This window comes from Miscanthus floridulus, chromosome 6 (assembly GCF_019320115.1).
Source record: "Miscanthus floridulus cultivar M001 chromosome 6, ASM1932011v1, whole genome shotgun sequence".
Classification (NCBI taxonomy): Eukaryota; Viridiplantae; Streptophyta; class Magnoliopsida; order Poales; family Poaceae; genus Miscanthus; species Miscanthus floridulus.
In genome coordinates, this window is record NC_089585.1 from 56660973 (window position 1) to 56668505 (window position 7533).

The 7533-nt window shown below is 38.6% G+C and overlaps 1 pseudogene; it reads left to right on the forward strand.

Annotated features, from left to right (window-relative positions):
* Positions 1-1890: 1890 nt before the first annotated feature.
* On the forward strand, positions 1891-1989 carry LOC136462060 (small nucleolar RNA R71; annotated as a pseudogene).
* The last annotated feature ends 5544 nt before the right edge of the window (positions 1990-7533 follow it).

Genomic DNA, 7533 nt, shown 5'->3' on the forward strand with positions numbered 1-7533 from the left:
ATTCCATCGGGGCTGGTATCTTTGACATTGGGATGATCGACGTCTCCTCCTAGAGTGGCTCTTCTTCGGCTGTTCATAAGTAGTATAACTATTAAAATAACAGCGTACCTTTTCTCCACTGAATTGGAAGTGGACTTGTCCAGATCTAATATAGATGATTACGTTGGTGGTGTTAAGGAATGGCCTTCCTCGGATGATGGGTGTATCATCCTCTTCTTCTCCCATGTTCAGAACCATGAAGTCGGCAGGTGCAAAGTGATCATGTATTCTTACCATGGCATCTTTTGCTATGCCTTCAGAGAATCGGATTGATTGGTCCACCATTTGCAATTGCATATATGTAGGGTACAAAGGTTTGTTACCAAATAAGTATTCATATGTTACCTTGGACATATTGTTGACTCCCGATCTAATGTCGCAGAAGGTCTTGTGGAAGATTCTTTGTCCAATGGTACACTTGATCATTGGTACGCCAAGATCATCCTTCTTGGTAAGTAATGGTGAAGCGAGGAGGTGGTCATACTCAGATCGAAGTGTGTTGATCATGTTGACTGATTCTTCTAGTGACTGTTTGGTATTGTTCTTCCTCCTTCTCCTATTGTCTTTCTTCTTGGTCACTGTTGTTTCTTCGGGTAGGTATGCTTTTTGTGGATGACTAGGAGATTATAGGATGTGAATCTTAAAAGAAAACTTCTCCTTTCTATCCTTGATTGTGAAGCAGATCTTGGCACTTCCCACATAGATGATGGCTTTTGCGGTGCTTAGGAAAGGTCAACCCAAGATGATGGGTGCCCTTTCATCTCCACCTGTTTCCAAAACCACAAAGTCTATAGGAACATATGATTGTCCTACTCAAACAATGGCATCTTCAAGAACTCCCTTTTGGTGGCAGAGGGACTAACCTGCAAGCTACAAACGTATGTTTGTGTACAACAAAAGATCTCCTAAAATTTCTCATAGATTACCTAAGGCATGATGTTGACACTTGCTTCAAAGTCATAGATAGCTTCTTGGAGAATGTGAGGTCTAATGGTGATGAGGATGATAGGTCTCAATGGATCACCTTTCTTGTCCTCCAAGGTATAATCTATCCACCTTCCCGTTGATGGCTCCATGAAGTAGTAAGCTACATTGTGAATATCGACTAGATTTGCAGTTTCTAGATCTTTCGGCTGCCCCAGAATCTTACCTTTATCGAATGGAGGAACATCAGCTAACAGAAGAGCTATTTGTGATTCTATCATTTTATTAAAGCTATGCTAGTTCTTAATGGCAGAAGCAAAGCTATCCTTTCTATTATTTATTTTCTCTAGAATCTTATCATTGGTAGCTACCTTTCTAGATAATCCATCCATATGTTTGGATTGGCCAGCACTTAATTATCTCAAAGGTGGTTGATTGAAATTATTATAATTGTTACCTTGATAGTTACCTTGATAATTACCTTGGTAGTTTGGCCTCTGTTGCTAGTTCCATCCTTGATTCTATTGAGGATGATAGTTATTGTTGTTGAAGTTCACATCCTCATGAATTTCAGGGCAATTATTCCTTGAATGCCTAGTGTTTCCACACTCTTCACTTGTCATGCGAGAATCATGAATGTGCATGACTTCTTGCTTTTCATTAGCTTGGTCTTCGAGCTTCTTCATCAGTAGGTCCATCTTGGCAGATAGCATGTCTACCTCCTTGAGTTGATGCATACCTCCACCTCTCTTGCGGGTCTGAACACGTTCTTCATTCTAGCCTTGGTTGGAGGCCATCTTCTCCACAAGATTGGTCGTAGCTAGAAGTGTAAGTAACAAGAATGCACCTCCAGTAGCAGCATCCATGGTTTCATGGGTACTATTGGTCAACCCATGGTAGAACGTCTACATGAGTAGCCAATTCTCCATCCCATGATGAGGACATTCTGATATATAGTCTTGAAAGCATTCCCATGCCTCAGGGATAGATTCATCATGTTGCTGCTGAAAACTTTGCTAGGAAGGCAGTGGAGCAATTATCCCATGTAGTGTTTCTATCTTTATTGGTGTAGAACCACTACTTTGCCTTCCCCAAAAGTGAAAATGGGAAGAGGCAAAGTAGTATGGGGTCCTTGGTTACTCCCTTGATGGTGAAAGTGTTGTAGATCTCCAAAAAGTGTTAGGGATGTGCACTCGCATCTTCATGTACCTTTCCACAAAATTGGCTCGCTTGCACCATATTAATGAGAGCCGACTTGAGCTCAAATCCATTGTCTCCCACATTGACTATGGGTCCAGTCCGGATGTTGGCAGTGGTTGGAGTAGAGAATTCATCGAGAGTCCTATCAGCCATGGCTTCAAATTCTGGTGTTAAGCTTCACCTTGTCTGGTTGTCTTTCGAACCTAAAGTTGAGACTTTCTTGAGTTTAGCTTTAGTTCTCCTGATTAATGATTCTAGATCTTCAATGTAGTTCATCGTAATATCAAAACCGGTCATACATTACCCTGCATAAGATATAAAAAGTAGATAGAACAAGAGTAACTCTGCTTGAGCAGAGGTCAATGGTTATCTTGATCAAATCAATAAGTATAAGTTTATCAATACATCCTTCTTGCCTAGCTACCTCCTCGGCAGCGGTGCCAGAAATACTTGTTGGTATTTATTAACTTGTCACTTGTTTTAATAGCCACCTATTAAATACCTACATCTCCTAACATTAATTTACTAGGTTGTCATCCCTAGTGATGGTCCAAAGATGCTTGTTGGTGCTCCCTATCATCACTGCTAGAATGATACTAAGTAGTTCTTTATCATCTTATGTGACTAGAAAGAATATATAGATATGAATGAAAAGGGATCTGTAAGCGCACAGATAATATACCACTATAGCACTTCACCCAAGAGTATTCCAGGTATCGTTATTTATATTTTTACCACAGGGAAGGTCTAGCATCAACATGTATTGATAACTTACACTATTGATGGACAAGTAAACCCTAACCAATGTTCTACTCATAACTGGGGTAAGTCATAGGATAAGATATATACATATATATATATATAAAAGTATTGATCAATGATAAATCACTTAGAGTACTCCTTTCTATGGCAATAGCATGGTCAGGTAGAATATTAGAGGAACAATCCTAAGTCATTCTTAGTTACAAGTCAAAGCATACATTGATTAGTGCAATTACACCTAGTAGTCATGGCTAAGATCATCTTCATATCTAAACATAAGGGATATTACTAGGGAAGAGTAAGAATAGAGCTTATCTTCCTTCATAATCAGATCCTACGTGTCTTCATATCTACACATAAGGGATATTACTAGGGAAGAGTAAGAACAGAGCTTATCTTCCTTCATAATTAGATCCTACATGCTACCTACATTGGGGAGTGGACTACAAAGCACTCAATGGGAGTGTCACTTGATTTAATAGCCACCTATTAATTACATACATCTCCTAACATTGCTTTACTAGGTTGTCATCCCTAGTGATGGTACCAGAGATGCTTGTTTTTGCTGCATAACATCACTACTAGAATGATACTAAGTACTTCTTTATCATTTTATGTGATTACTAAGAATATATAGATATGAATGAAAAGGGATTTGCAAGCGCACATATAATATACTATTGTAGCACTTCACCCGAGAGTATTCTAGGTATCGTTATTTATATTTTTACCACATGAAAGGTCTAGCATCGACATGTATTGATAACTTATACTATTTATGGAAAAGTAAACCATAACCAATGTTCTACTCATAACTAGGGTAAGTCATAGGATAAGATATATATATATATATAATAAGTATTGATCAATGATAAATCACTCAGAGTACTCCTTTCTATGGCAATAACATGGTCAGGTAGAATATTGGAGGAATAATCCTAAGTCATTCTTAGTTGCTTGTCAAAGCATACATTGATTAGTGCAATTACACCTAGTAATCACGGCTAAGATCATCTTCATATCTACACATAAGAGTAAGAACATAGCTTATCTTCCTTCGTAATCAGATCCTACGTGTCTTCATATCTACACATAAGGGATATTACTAGGGAAGAGTAAGAACAGAGCTTATCTTCTTTCGCAATCAGTTCCTACGTGCTACCTACATCAAGGAGTGGACTACAAAGGACTCAATGGGAGTGTCACTTGATTTAATAGCCACCTATTAATTACCTACATCGCCTAACATTACATTACTAGGTTGTCATCCCTAATGATGGTACCAGAGATGCTTGTTGTTGCTGCATAACATCACTACTAGAATGATACTATGTACTTCTTTATCATCTTATGTGACTAGAAAGAATATATAGATATGAATGAAAAGGGATCTGCAAGCGCACAAATAATATACTATTATAGCACTTCATCCGAGAGTATTCTAGGTATCGTTATTTATATTTTTACCATAAGGAAGGCCTAGCATCGACATGTATTGATAACTTATACTATTGATGGAAAAGTAAACCATAACCAATGTTCTACTCATAACTGGGGTAAGTCATAGGATAAGATATATATATATAAGTATTGATCAATGATAAATCACTCAGAGTACTCCTTTATATGGCAATAACATGGTCAGGTAGAATATTAGAGGAATAATCCTAAGTCATTCTTAGTTACATGTCAAAGCATACATTAATTAGTGCAATTACACCTAGTAATCATGGCTAAGATCATCTTTATATCTACACATAAGGGATATTACTAGGGAAGAGTAAAACATAGCTTATCTTCCTTCGTAACTAGATCCTACATGCTACCTACATCGGGGTGTGGACTACAAAGAACTCAATGGGAGTGTCACGCCTGTGATCTACCACATGACCCAGAATATAGGGTATATTCATAGGTAAACAACGTATAAGCACCATGCTTACACAATGTCGACCACCCACCCATGGTAGTTTAGAGTGAGCGTTATATGAACTTATGCATGAACATGATGATAATCCAACTATACTAAGCATATAATCAAAGTAGACGACGAACATTATAATGAAGAACATAAATCAGATCAATACTGATATTGTCATAACAATTGTAGCTACCATATAAAAGTAATCAAGATACAAAAGAGTGGGGGACAAAGATTATACCAAACCACCCTCTTGACATGATCAGAAATCCAAACGAAGCCTGCTTGCCTCCCTCTAGACCTAGCCTAACTAGCTATGCCCTAGAATATGGTCGAGCTCTGAGGATGATTAGGGTTTTTGTCTTCTCAAATGACTTGATGCCTTAGGGGTTTTGCAAGGGCTCGTATATATAGGCCAGAGCATCCAATGTGAGCCCTTGGATCAAACTGACTTAAAGGATGGCATAGATCCAACCTAGGAGGCGGTGGAGAACTGACATTGCGATGAGGCTGATAGGTGGGCACCTAGGGGCCGCCTAGCCCCTCTTGGCGGTGTCTTAGCTCCCGCTTCGGTGTGGAGTCCTCTCAAGTCTTCTAGAGCCTTCTAGTGTCCGTTTCATGGTGGATAAGCGCAATTAATTCTGACATCTAGATCCACCTTGATAGTTTTTTGGATAAACCCTACAAAAATCACAGATTCACCAAAACTCATGGAATTTATTAGTTTAGACCCCTAGATCTTGGTTGGTGATCATATTTATGCCCTTATACATGTTTTATTGAAGGTTTATAATGGTTGTTAACTACCATCAATAGTGGGGCTGGCCAGGCACACCTACAGGCCGCCTAGCCAATGGGGGCCACCTGCCAGCCTCTGCTTCAACATTGGTTCTCCACCATCTTTAAGGATCAATCTTACACTGTTGCTCAAGGTTAGTTCGATTCGAGGGCTTAGATTTGATGATGCCAAGGATGCATGGGCCCATAGGACCCCTGGTTCCCCCTATATAAAGCCACCCATACCCCCCTGAGGCATCAAGAAGAAGAACCTCAGTGCTCCTCAAATATTTCAAAGGCATAGCTAGCTAAGTTAGATCTAGAGAGAGGCAAGACATCTGCTTGGATTCCTAATCTTGTCAAGAGCATGGCTTGGTAAAGCCTTTGTATCCTCTCTTGTATCTTTCATTATTCATATGTTTGCTACATTCGCTATGACATTGTTCTTAATATCATTCATGTTCTTAGTTATCATGTCCATAGTTTGTTTTGATTATATGCTTAGTATAGCTAGATTATCAATATGTTTATGCATAAGTTCACAAAGTGCTCGCTCTAATATACACTGGGTGAGTGGTCGACATTATGTAAGCATGGTGCTTATATGTTGTTTACCTGTGGATGCACCCTATATTCCAGGCCATGTGGTAGATCGTGAGTGTGATATTCTCGTTGAGTCCATTGTAATCCACTCCCCGAATGTAGGCCAAGTTGGATCTTGTTGCGAAGGAAGTCAGGCTCTGTTCTTGATCTTCCTTAGTAATGTCCCTTATGTGTAGATATGAAGTTAATCTTTAGCCATGATTATTAAGTATAATTGCACTAATCAATGTATGCTTTGACTTGTAATTAAGAATGACATAGGAATTTGTTTCTCTATTGTATTTACTTAGTCTTGCTATTGCTATCACAAGGAGTACTCTGAGTGTTCATTTATCATATATTTATCATTCATTATATTTATTATATCTCTTGATTTACCCTGTTTAGAGTAGAAAGTTGGTTGGATTATTTGTCCATCATAAGTATAAGTATGAGTTATCAATATATTTCCTTTTGCCAGTCCTTCCCTGAGGTAACAAGTATAAATAACAATACATGGAATACTCCTGGGTGAAGTGCTACAATGGTATATTACCTATGCGCTTGCAGAATTCTTCATACATATATATATTCTTTATGAGTCACAATTAAATACCAAAATACATTTTAAGTATCATTATTATTAGTGATACTAAGTACCATCAAGCATTTCTAGTGCCATTGCCGAGAAAGGTAGCTAGGCAATCGAAAGGAATATTGATAAACTTTTACTTATAAATGAGACCGAAAAACCATTTACCTCTACTCAAGCAGGCTTACCCTTGTTCTGTCCACTTTTATATCTTATACAGGGTAATGTATGACTGGTTTTGACCTTCCCACAAATTACATTGAAGATCGAGAAGCACTATTCGGGAGGACTAAAGCTAAACTCAAAAAAATTTTAGCTTTAGAATCAGAAGACAACCAGGCAAGGCATAGTTTAACACCAGTTTTTGAAGCCATGTCTAACAAGACTCTCCATGAATTCTCTGCTCCTACTATGGCCAACATCCATACTAGACAGGCAATAAACATTGGAGACAATGCTTTTGAGCTCAAGCCTGCTCTAATCAACATGGTGCAAGCTAGCCAGTTTTGTGGAAAGGCACATGAAGATGCGAGTGCTCATCTCCAATACTTTCTAGAGATTTGTAGCACTTTCACCATCAAAGGAGTTACCAGAGATGCCACATTACTTCTCCTCTTCCCATTTTCAATTTTAGGGAACGCGAAGCAATGGTTCTACACCAACAAAGACACGAATACTACATGGAAAATTTTCTCCACTACCTTCCTAGCAAAATTCATCCCCATGGGCAAAACCA